Below are 13,743 nucleotides of genomic sequence, written 5' to 3' on the forward strand. Positions count from 1 at the left end.
TAGTGGGTTAGACCCAGATTGTCTAATTCATTCATTGTTGGTAAAATATTTCAATAATTTTTTGATTTTTTTTTAAACGAGGAAAAGAAGGTTAGAGTCTAGTTTTTCATGAGTGCAATCTATGATTGTGTATATATGTATGTGAGCTCCTAAGTTAATGATTTTCATGATACTGCCACATTACTAGAATTTCTAGTGACTTTGTGAAGTGGGCAGTTTACCTAGAGGTCTTAATTTTCTAAATGTTTAACTGCAAGCATCCAAGGTAGTGAGAAATTATTATGTATGCTGTGTATCCTTTCAACCTATTGAACCTCTATCTCTTGCCAATGAATACAAAACCCAGTTAACTTATTTGTTTATTGAGCTACTGCTCCATAGAAGCTAAACATGTTCAATTAATAAGTATTAATTAAACCACAGCACTTCTAGGGATGCATGGGAAGAGGCAAAGTGTGACTGTGCATACCTGAAGAGGAAGTTTTGGTGTGTATCAGCTTTCTGTTGGTATGAGGAAAGAGATGAGTCACTTGCACGGATAGATCTGAACTTTGGCTTAGAGCAAGTGATTAGGGATGTAGATGAAAATTAAACATTTGTAGCTTGTGGTAGACATGGAAAAGATATTTAAAGATGTTTTTATTCTTTGCATGAAAATACTTTTATTTCATGCATGTCTTTTGCTATGGAACCCAAACTAAATTTGACAGTTACTGTCAGCATTTGTGGGCTTTTCTAGAGTAACATATCTAGTTACATTAGCAAAAAAAAGAAAGAATGTTTTGGGGAAATTTTGATATGATAACTTTCAAGGCATTTATACTTTCAAAATACAAACATAAAAAATCTGCATATTTAGCTCTGTTTTGCAGATATATGGATCCTGTAATTAAAATCTGTGGTCTAATATTTTTTCTCTTTTACTCTCGTTCTCAGTCTCTCTCTCTCTCAACTTCTAACCTTATTCTCTGCACCTAATAGTAACAGCGTTTCCAGTTTTGCTAAATTCTACTAATTCTATTACATTGCTCCAAATATACAGTGTAGTATAGTTTTGTTTGCAAGCTATACAATTGTACTGGCTTTTAAGTAAAGTTGTGCTTTGCTTGGATGTCCTGGGTAATTGTTGTTACTCCTGAGTACCACAGAGAGGATTAAAGAAGCTCATCTTGCTGGTGTGGTTGTTAGAAGAGATGAGCTAAGAGAGGTTTAACCTGGCCCTTGGGGCAGGTAACAAAAGTTAACTCTACACGTACCCATCTGCTGGGATGGGACAGACAGGTCTGAATCTCCCTGTTTTGCCCTCCTGGTGGGACGTGACATTGGGGCATCTACCACCTCCCTGGGCAACTTGTTCCAGTGTTTCACTACCCATGTATTTTGGGTTTGTGTGGCAATGTTTTGGTAATGGGGGGAGAGGCTACAGGGGTGACTTCTCCAAGAAGCTGCTAGAAACTTTCCCTAGGTCTGACAGAGCCAATACCAGCTGGCTCCAAGATGGACATGCTGCTGACCAAGTCTAAGCCAATCAGTGATGGTGGTAGAGCCTCTGGGATAACATTTAAGAAGGATAGAAAATAACAACCTAGAAGCAGCTTTTTGCCAGGAGGCGGATGAGTTGCTCCGGGTGTTGGAACAAAGATTCCCATGCAGCTCATGAAAAAGACCATGTCCCCCTGCAGCCTGTGGAAGATGATGGGGACTAGAGATTTCACCTGTAGGCAATGGAGACCCCCACACCACAGCCCAGTGTGGAGACACCTGAAGGAGGCTGTGACCAGTGGGAAGCCTGTGCTGGAGCAAGCTCCTGGCAGGACCTGCAGCCCATGGAGAGAGAAGCTCATGCTGGAGCAGGTTTTCTGGGGGGACTTGTGACCCCCTGGGACTTGTGACCCATGCTGGAGCAGTTTGTGAAGAAATGAAGTCTTATTGGAAGGACTAACATTGGAGAAATTCATGGAGGACTGTCTCCCATGAGAGGAACTCCATGCTGGAATAGGGCAAAAGTGTGAGGAGGATGGTGTAAAAGAAACAACTCGTGATGAAATGACCACAATCCCCATTCTCCATCCTCCTGTGTTGCTGTGGGTGAGAAAGTAGAGAAATGGGGAATGAAGTTGAGCTTGGGAAGAAGGGAGGGATGCGGGGAGGTGTTTTAAGATTTTATTTCTCATTATCCTACTCTGTTAGGATTGGTAATAAATTAAATGGTTTATTTGTGTACCTACTTGAGTCTGTTTTGCCCATGATGGTAATTGCTGAACGATCCCTCCCTGTCCTTATATTGACCCATGAGCCTTTCATTGTACTTTCTCTCCCTTGTCCAGGTGAGGAGGGGAGTGATATAACACAGTTGTGGTGGGCATCTGGTCTCCAGCCAGGGTCAACCCATCCCACTGTGTCTGTATAGGAACAGGATAGAGTCAGACATATGTACTAATGTAAACAGCAAGTAAATTGTTACAGTGGAGTGGCAAAAAACTTCTAGAAATACTGGAAAAATTAGCTTAGGTATGGATTTAACAGCCCATACAACATGGACATGGATTTGCCTCTAATATATTTATGGACTGTTTGCAGCTGGGAAAATATCTGCAAATATGATATAATTATCAGGAAATGTGAGAGATTTTGGTAGGTACAAGTAAATGAGGTCTGGATTTTTTACACAAAAGGCACAATCTTCTGTCAGTTTCTAAAATATAAAATTTAGGTCCATATTATTTGGCGAATAACCTTATTCAGTCCAAGTGATTGATGAGAAGCATAATTGCATCAGTGCATGGTCTAGGCCTTTCTGATTTTATATGACTACCTCTGATTGCCAAAAAAAGGGAATTCTAGCTAGGGGAAAAAAAAAAGAAAGGGTTGTTTGGTTTTGTTTTTTTCCTTTCTTTTGATTGAAGATTTTAGAAGTGTTTAAAAAGAAAAGAAAGTAAAATCCAGCTATTTCCAATTTGTTTCTTTATTACCATGAAAATATTTTCCCTGTTCTTTTTCTGGATCTACTAAAGAGTCGGTGTGACTGTTTTTGCTACACATCTGAGGGCTAAATATGTGGTGCATTTAAAATCAGATTATAAATCTTTTTCAAGAGCTGCAAAATAAATGACAACCTAGGGTTTACAACAGCTGCTGTGGTTGAATAAACCATGAACTTTATATTATCAGGCGAATATCTCTGCTGAGGCTTTAGGCACATCTCAAAGCTGTAGGATATTAAAAAATAATTTGTTTTTTATTAACCATGGCATCCTACTGAATAAATTAAAAGTAACTTTTGATGGATGATATATAAAAGTTTTTGCTGTGCTTTAAAATGCATCATGTATTTCTTGCAGATTGACAGGCTTAGTTGCGATCTGGTTATCACATATTTCAGGTTAGTATGCATCATTTGTCCTATTAAAACTGAGAACTCCATTCCTTATTAGAGAACATGGTTTCTACTGTTTTTTGTTTGTTTGCTTTTGTTTGGTTTTGGTTTTTCTCTTTTTTTCTGAAAGTGCAGACACTAGTTCATCTGTTCATTTTTCATGATTTTAATGAACAGATAATGGGGAAGCTTGTACAAAAAGTTTTGTTGAATTGCTGAGAACACAGCAGAGATACTGATGATGCATTTTCCATGCTTATCCCAGAATGTGGGAATGGAAGTAAAGAATATAAGGAAAGTATGTTAACTTTTATTTGCTGGGGAAGGTAAACTTGTACTACAAGGTGAAATTTTATACAAGGCAACTAGGTTAAAGTGATGTAAGGACTGTTTAGCTCTTGCTTATCTTTCCAAAGACATACCCCACTGTTAATTATACAAAGCAATAAAATTTAGTTCGAGTTACACATCCCAGAAATGAGAGAATAAAATATAAAGAGCCACAGTAAGAAGGGAACTGCACCTTTGCTGTCAAGCATAAGTTCATAGCATTTGCAGGTCTTTAGACCAGCTCTCACCTCCCAGTACCATAATCTTAACATTCCTAATAGTATTTTACTATGGCCTCAAGTCATATTATGTATTGAACCATTTCCTTTAATATTTATGAAGACTAGAAAAAAAGACTGGCATGGGCAACATCATGGACACACCTATGTGAATCCCTTAAACGAGCAACAAATTTATTCTGGAAGAGACATCTATGGACAAAATATATGATTAACCATGAACATTCTTTCAATTCTCTCAGAAAGAAGTGGTAGAAGTGTGACTCAAACAAAGACAAGTGTCAAATGTCCTTGGGATCTGCAAATGGATGAATAATGTATTTTTCAATACTCTGGTAGATTAAGTACATCTGTCAACAGCCTTATGAGTTGCTATGTAACTTGTGAGGCATAGGTGAGGGCCTGTGCATATTGTTAGAAATACTTTATGAATCCTGCATAGTGGGTGTGGGGTTGTGGGTTTTTTTATTATTATTATTATTATTATTTACTTGGTAGGTCATACACTTTCTGTTTCTCAGTTTTACACAGAGGGTACTTACTGAACTTTAGCATATTGGTGTTATATGTGCTGTTACATTCTCCATGAAACCATCGAAGCCATAGTTTCAACAAAACAAGACTAGATATAAAGGGAATTTCTCTGTAATTTTATCATGCAATTTGTGCAGTTTCTGAACTGCTAGGGCCCTAAAATTGTTTTTCTACAGATCATAAATTTCTTTAAGTTAAATCTTTTCTATAGTACCACAAGGTACCGTAACACAGGGTAGGACATACCTGTTTTTTGATTCTGGAAGATATATTTCTATGATTAAGTGACACTGTATGTTTTTATATTAAACTTTTTCCAGATAACTAATTTGGACAAAGGTACCTAGCAGAATATTTTCCATTAATGTGTTCTCAACTGCTCAGCTCTAGAAATCAGTCATAAGTTTTGTTTTACTGTCATGATCTTTGCACTTTCATTTACTTAATGGTGTTACCAGTTCATCATTCTTTCTTCTATCTGGCAAAATGGTGTCCAGAACATTGCTTTTAAACCCAGTTTTCAGACTCAATTTAATTTTTGAAGATAAATGTTAGTAGGTCTGCTGAAATCAGGAGGGTTCTTAGTGCTGAATGAAATTACAACAGTTCAATTGAATCTCTCAGTTTTTATCACAAGAATAGTTCAGTTACATCTCTCATTCGGTTATTATCACACAAAACAGCTTTCAGTATCCAGTTGAACCACTTGACAACTAGCTAGTTCATCTACAGTGCTCATATTGCACAGTCCAACAGTCTGCAAGTTAGGTCCATGAAGTTCCATTCCACTGTACTGCTGATCCTTCATAATTATTTATCCATTCATGCATGTTGCTTGACCCAGTGTAGATCTTCCTCCTTATGGAAATGCCATGATTTGAGTTTTTCACTCAGTTGAGATTTCCAGATCTTCTAATTGTTATTTTTTTCTTAAACGCTCAACAAGAACTGTCCAGAGAGTGTTAAGCAACACTTTCTTACTGCTTTTCTAAAACTGGAACTGCAGTAGCTTGTCCCTTTCTCACAGAGTTTTTCCTACTGTCCAGATGCTCTCTGTGAGTCCCATGCAAAGTGAATTAGTCACAGGAGAACTTGGCCATTTCTTGGTCTCATATATTTGACCCTGCCAGTTCAAGTAGTTCCACAACATTTTGCCTCTTCTTTGTCACTTTCTTGCAAGTTGCACAGGAGCCACTAATATGTCCAAACTCCTCAGCCATTTGAGCATATTCTTCAAAGTCAAATCACTGCTGCCCAGTTCTCCCTGGATCCTGCTGCCCTTACTGTCCACACTGCATAAATTTTAGCTCATTTCTGGTCATGTTCTGGCAAAAAAAAAAATAAATTGGAATTCCTTCTCAGAATGTGTGTGTGGTGATGAGATATAAAATCATCACACTTCTGGGCTATACCATAGCACTTATACTATTTAAACACGGTTTTGAAAACACACTTGATGTATGCAATCAAATGCTATGCAGTGTGGACCTTCACAATAGCTCTAAAAATGCTAGTTCTGAGAAATGTGGACATAAACCACTCTGCACCACTTGGTCTAACAACCACCATCAGTCCCTCAGGCAGGGTTATTGCAGGTCTGATCACAAACATTCACAACAAAGCAACTTAAAATAGAACAGGGAATTGGAAAAGCAAAAAGCCTGTTGAAGTCCTACCCTGTGTCTTGTCCCCTAGGCCTAAAGGATCTGCTGCATATTGCTCATTGACAGTATCAAGTGTTCATGTGTGAATCCACTTCCTCCCTGTACCTTTTTGTTTTGTACCTTTTCATTTTTGTTGCACCTATTTATTGTTTTTTAAACAACTTATGCCAACAATAACATGACTAATCATGTAGCTTCAGCCCAAGCTCTTGTGCTTTCTCCACATTTAAGGCCAATCAGTAGTTGTTATCAGACTTCCAGTCATGCCTTTGGTCTCCTGTGTTACATCATGTATGTGTGATTTGTTACATCAAGTGTGAAATCAGTCATAATTATATATTATTTGTCTCTTTCTGTGTTGTTTCCAAAGGTTTTGTATTTGGATTAACCCAGTCAGTTAGATATCATGACAAACATTAGAGAGGGGGAGAAAAAAAACAGAGATCTGTAATTCTGAAAAGAGTAAGGTTTTAACAAACTCTTCCAAACACAATGGTGAAAGGAAAAGAAATGGTAAATTCAGAAGTTTTAAATAGGTAGGTTATGTTATTACTTGACAAGAATTCAGCTCCTTATAGAGACTCATGTCCTCCCTATGCAGATGCATGTGCAAATATTCTAGATCCATAGTTTATTTTCCTTTATATAAACCTCATTAATATTTATGCAGGCTCAATGATAGTGTCTGTTTGACAGATTGCCTATCCTGGGGAAAAAATATGTAGGTTTTATGGAACTATACTACTGAGTCTCGTTTTAGCTTCACACAGTATTCAGCCTTGGCACTTCTTCGGATCTCTCTAGGCTTTCCTTCAGCAGAGTGATAATTTCTCTGTTTCATTGTTCAGTGTAAAAAAGAATAGACCTCAAAACTGTTGGTGTTCCTGATTTCTGTGGTACATGAGCATTCTTTATGGTATGCTGCATCATCATATCTTTTTGCAGAGTCCTCGTTTTGTCTGCAGTTTCACTTCTGTTGTGCAATATTGGAGAATGTGTTGTCTTTGTTTTGATATTTTTGGGGTGTAAGTTTTTTTTTTTTTTTTAAGTCTCACAACTATTAAAAGATATTTATAAGATACTATATAAAGATATTTAAAAGAGATGTGTTTTCCCTCTCCCCATACAGTTGTGGGGTTTTTTTTTGTGTGTGTATGAAGAACATTCTATGTAGAGGTAAAGAGGTAAAATTTCCTTTGAAAATATAAGATGTAAGGAAGGTAAAAAATTTTCCTAGATATAAGTTTATATCATAACTTATGGTTAGGAAAGACTGACTAAATGATTTTCAGTCAAAATTCCCAATCCTTCCCAATTTTTTTTGCAGACTCATCAAAAGTAAATGAATTTATGCATTTCAACAAACCAGGAAAATATAAATATGGAGCACACAAGTATTTAACTGCTTTAGTATTTATTCAGTTAAGTGTCTCAGCAATTTCCCCATCAGAGTAGCAGAGGAGCATCATATTGTTATTCATGGGGGGTGCCAGTGACAGCACTGATTATGTTCATCCTTATCCTTTCCCTGACAGAAGTAGATATTGAGGGATTAGTTCAGATTCAGACTACTTAACAAGCCTTGTAGAAAAGTAAACAAAAAGTTAAGCAAGAAAATGCATGTTTCAGTCACAGTTAATCCCCTAGGTCTTAAATTACTACTGAAGTTGCTCATCAGTTTAAGTGCAAATGATTTGTGGAAATCCAGGCATGGAAAACAATGATTTTTTTTTTTTACTAAATATGTTTACTGGAGGAACTCCTAACTGTAAAATTACTGACTTAATAACTCCCATCCCGTCCCCACTCCCTGCCCCTGAAAAATTATTTGAAATGTTGAGAAAATAATACAGGGATAATTTTATCTGCTTTGCAAACATGGGTTAGTGAAATAGCATGCTGTTTAGAACTTGCTGGAACAAGGATTCCACTATTACAGAATGCAATAAATATTTCAATTGTATATTGCTTTCTGAATATATCCACAGAGTTTGTGAAAGAAGGATATTCTTACCAGCAATTAATGCAGAATATTATTTGTTTCTCTCCCATTTTCTGCAACATTTTCATAGTAGAAAAATCCCCCATGAAGAGGTTTATTAAGAATTCCCTCTGGCCACAGTGTCGTATGAAAATGCTCATGTCTTTCTATCACAGAATCACAGAAAGCAGAGGGAGAGACAGACAAAACCAGGCTTGTCGGGAAAGAGCCTGGGAATGGCACACCAGTGTCTGAGGGACAGTGTGCTGGAAGTGACCCTTGGTCTGCCACCTTAGAGGTAGTGGAGGATAGCATTTCAAGTGGTAGCAAAGATAAGACCACTGATGAGTTAGAAAATTTAGCAAGCAGTCACTTTGAAGTGAGACTATTCTCCTTAGGATTATAGTGGGATCAGTAGCCCAGCTGAAGTGCATCTACACCAATGCACACAGCATTGGTTACTGAAAGGCAAGGGGACTATGACACAATCTCCATCATGGAAATATGGTGGGATGACTCATGCAACTGGAGTGCTGCTATGCCTGGCTAATAACTCAGGTGGGACAGGAGAGGAAGGGGAGGAGGTGGGGTAGACCTCTATATTAGGGAGTATTTTGATAGCCTTGAGCTTGGAGATGGTGATAACAGCATTGAATGTCTACGGTTAAAAAACAGAGGAGCATGAAATAAGGCAGCTGTTGTGGTGGGAGTCTGCTATAGACTACCAAGCCAAAAGGAAGAAGCTGATGAGTTATTTTACGAACAACTGTGAGAAGCCTTAGGATTGCTAGCTTGTTTCCCTGTGGGAGACCAGTATACTTCTCCTGGAAATATAATACAGCAGAGAGGAAAGAGTCTAGAAGGTTCCTGGAGTGTGTGGAAGATAACTTCCTGACAGAACCAGTGAGTGAATCCACTAGGGAAGGTGCCCCGCTGGACCTGTTTGTGAACAGCGGCGGCCTAGTGGGAGATGCGACGGTTGGAGGATGCCTGGGGCATAGTGATCATGAGATGATAGAGTTATCAGTTCTAGAAGCAGCAAGAAGGGGAGCAATTCTACCTTACGGCGACCTAGGACTTCAGTAGGGCAGACTTTGGACTGTTCAGAAGGCTGGCTGATAAAGTTCAATGGGAGACAGTCCTTAAAGGCAAAGGTTACCAGGAGGGATGGACACTCTACAAGAAGGAAATTCTGGTGGCACAAAATAACACTAAGCTGGGAGGAACTGTCAATCTGCCTGAGGGTAGGGAGGCTCTTCAGAGTGATCTGGTAAGGTTGAATCGATGGGCTGAGACCAATAGGATGAGGTTCAACAAGGCCAAGTGCAGAGTCCTGCACTTGGTACGTAACAACCCAGTGCAGTGCCACAGGCTTGGGGAAGAGTGGTTAGAAAGCTGACTAGCAGACAAGAACCTGGGGGTGTTGGTTGACTGCTGACTGAATATGAGCCAGCAGTGTGCTCAGGTGGCCAACAGCAGTCCCTTGCTGAACAAGGCAGGTGTCCTGGTAACGGGGGATGCTGAGAAGGGGGAGATACTGAATGCCTTCTTTGCTTCAGTCTTCACTTCAAAGGCCCCCGGGACCCACAGACACTGGAAGAAAGTAAAGAGAGTTGGGAAATGAAGAGCTTCCATCTGATTGAGGTGGGGGTGGTCCAGGATTGTCTCAAAGGGATTAACACACATAAATCTATGGGCATGGATGGGATGAATCCACATGCGCTGAGGGAGCTGGCGGAGGTGATTGTTGAGCCGCTATCATCTTCAACAGGTCTTGGAGAACAGGAGAATTGCCTGAAGACTGGAGGATAGCCAATGTCACTCCAGTCTTTAAAAAGGGCAAGAAGCAGGATCCCAGCAACTATAGGCCAGTCAGGCTCACCTCTATCCTGGAAAGGTGATGGAACTGCTTGTTCTGGATGCCATCTCCAAGCAATTGGGAGAGAAGAAGGTCATGAGGAGTAGTCAGCATATATTCACCAAGGGGAGATCGTGCTCGACCAATCTCATAGCCTTCTATGGTCTCATCATTGGCTGGGTAGATGGAGGGAGAGCAGTGGATGTCATCTACTTTGACTTCAGCAAGGCTTTTGATACTGTCTCCCATGACACCCTGATAGCAAAGCTAAGAGAGCATGCGATAGATGAGTGGACAGTGAGGTGGGTTGAGAACTGTCTGTTGGACTGAGCCCAGAGGGTGGTGATCAGTGGAGCAGAATCTGACTGGAGGCCTGTGACTAGCGGTGTTCCCCAGGGCTCGGTGTTGGGTCCAGTCCTGTTTAATATCTTCATTGATGACCTTGATGAGGGAATAGCATCCACCCTCAGCAAGTACGCTGATGATACAAAGCTGGGAGGAGTGGCTGACACGCAGGAACACTGCGCTGCCATCCAGCGAGACCTGGACAGGCTGGAGAGCTGGGCAGGGAGAAACCAGATGAAATTCAACAAAAGCAAGTGTAGAGTCTGGCACCTGGGAAGGAACAACCATTTGTATCAGTACAGGCTGGGGGATGACCTGCTGGAGAAGAGCTCTGTGGAGAAGGACCTGGGGGTCCTGGTTGACAACAGGTTGGCCATGAGCCATCAGTGTGCCTCAGTGGCTAAGAGAGCCAATGGGATCCTGGGGTCTATCAGGAGGAGTGTAGCCAGCAGGTCAAAGGAGGTGATCCTCCCCCTCTACTCTGCCCTGGCCAGGCCCCACCTGGAGTATTGTGTCCAGTTCTGGGCTCCCTGGTATAAAAAGGACAGGGATCTCCTGGAGAGAGTCCAGAGAAGGGCTACAGAGATGATTAAGGGCCTGGAGCATCTCCCCTATGTGGAAACGCTGAGTGAGCTGGGACTGTTCAGTCTAGAGAAAAGAAGACTAAGGGGGGACCAAATTAATGTTTATAAATATCTTAAGTATGGGATGCAGGGGGAAATGGCCAGCCCTTTTTCAGTGGTCTGTGGGGACAGGACAAGGGGCAATGGCTGCAAGTTGGAGCACAGGAAGTTCCGCACCAACATGCGGAACTTTTTCCCACTGAGGGTGACAGAGCCCTGGGACAGGCTGCCCAGGGAGGTGGTGGAGTCTCCTTCTCTGGAGATATTCAAGACCCATCTGGATGAGGGAGCCTGCTTTGCCAGGGGGGTTGGACCCAATGAACTCTCGAGGTCCCTTCCAACCCCTATGATTCTATGAACTTGGCTTCTATCAGAAATAACACAGCCAGTAAGTACATCCAGGGAAGTGATTGTGCCCCTGTACTCAACACTGGTGAGGCCACACCTCAAGTACTGTGTCCAGTTCTGGACTCCTCACTGTAAGAAGGACATTGAGGTCCACAAGTGAGTCCAGAGAAGGGCAACCATGCTGGTGAAGGGGCTGGAGGGCAAATCATATGAGGAATGGATGAGGGAATTGGAGTAGTTTCACCTGGAGGAGTTGAGAGGAGACCTTATCACCACCTACAATTACCTGAAAGGAGATTGTGGAGAGATGGGTGTTGGTCTTTTCACCCTTATGACAGGTGATAGGATGAGGGGAAATGGACTCAAGCTGCACCAGGAGAGGTTCAGATTAGATATTAGGAAAAAAATTTTCACCAAAACCTTTATCAGGCACTGGAACAGGCTGTCCATGGAGGCGGTTGAGTCACTAACCCTGGATGTATTTAAAAGACAGGTAGATGAGGTGCTTAGGGATATGGTTTAGCACAGTTGGACTTGATCTCAAAGGTCTTTTCCAGCCCAGTGATTGAGTGTAATTGAGTTGGAAGGGATTGCTGGAGATCATCTAGTCCAGCCCCACCTATCAGAGCAGGATCACCTTGAGGAGGTTGCACAGGACAGCATCCAGGCAGGCTTTGAACGTCACCAGAGCCTCTCTGGACAGCCTGTGCCAGTCCTCCACCACCCTCACAATAAAGAAGTTTCTCCTTATGTTTAAGTGGAACTTCATATATTCAAGTTTGTTCATGTTGCCTCTTGGCCTGTCATGGCACCACTGAAAAAAAGACTTACCTCATCCTCATGACACCCACCCCTCAAGTATTTATAAGCAATGATAAGATTCCTCTCTATTTAGGCTAAGAAGTCCCAAGTCCCTCAGCCTCTCTTCAGAAGAGAGATGTCCTAGTCCCCTAACTATCTTTATGGTCCTTTTTTGTACCCTCTCTAGCAGCTCCCTTCCTTGAATCAGACAGCCCAAAAGCGCACTCAGTATTCCAGATGAGGCCTCACAAGTGCAGAATAGAGGGGGAAATTAACATTCTGCACCCTACTGGCCACATCTTTCATTGATTTAACCCAATTCGTTGATTGAAATTAGGAGAGCTGAATCAGAAAATAATTCTTTTAATCATTAGCAGTACTTTAACTGAAGATTTATAAGCAAAGTATCACACTAGATTCTTAGAAAATGTGGTGTTTAATATCACTTCTATCATGTTAAATTGGCAAACTTTCATCCTTTCATGTTCAATTCCTGCTTTTCAACTTAACCATACACATTTAAATTCAGGTTTAAAATCTGTGATAGGGAATAAAGATTATTTATAAAAGGATACATACAGAAAGCCTCTTTCAGGTTATTCTTTCTACAATGAGATTTTAAATGCTACTCATAGGGTCTGAAATGAGTGATACCTCATATTCATTGTTAGAAACTGGAAACAGAATTATAATTTTAACTGAAGTGCAGAAGCACGTGGCTTTCATACTGCACATCCCCACATTTGCATTTGTATCATCATACAGTTAAACAATATATGGGCAGTAAAGCATTGCTACAATGACACTTCTCTTTAATGGAGAGTTTCTGTTCATTGTAGTACATCCTTGGTTATTTTTTAAATAAACTACTAGTCATATTTCATGCACACTCTGCGCTCTCTAGTCAAGACATAAATCGTACTTTGTTTCACCTGTTCAGTAAATGTATTGAGTGCATTAAGTGTACTCTGTATTTCAGCTCTTTAGTATATGTATTGTGAATACATTCATAGAAATCAGTATCTGTTTGCAAACAAATTCCTAAGGGTACAAAGAAGCAAAATGATTGAGTAGCTTATTTGCATGAATAATACCACTGGCAAAGTTGTAGTTCTTTTTATTCATTGCCTTTCATTTAACTGATTTGAAATAGTTTAAAGAATCAACATGCAAATATTGTTAAAATGCTGTCATGGAAATTTATCATAGAGTGCACAACAACCACTTTTACTTTTTGAATTATTATAAATAATATTTTACAATGTGTAACAATTCTCAGATTCTAAATTTACTCTAGCTATTAATACAGGCTAAGAAGTGTTCTTTGATTCAGGGACTAGCTGGCATAGTGCAGCCTGTACCCATTCAGCTCACATCTATACATCATCCTTACATTTTCTCTCTCTCCGCATGTAGGGAAGGGCACTCAAGTTACCTATTTGGATTAGTTCCAACAGATAATCCCAAACCTGCCCACGTTTGGAAAATGTAAGCCTGCATGAGCTAAGAATATGCCATGGCCTATGCCAATAGTAAAAAATGTGGACAGTTGTGTGTCATTGCTAAGGTCCATGCCTGAGTACTTTTTATTTTACTGGCATACACTTAGCCCTCTTGAGAAGCTTCCAAAAAAGTAACTAAAAA

The sequence above is a fragment of the Gallinula chloropus genome (assembly GCF_964237585.1).
Source record: "Gallinula chloropus genome assembly, chromosome: 1".
NCBI lineage: Eukaryota > Metazoa > Chordata > Aves > Gruiformes > Rallidae > Gallinula > Gallinula chloropus.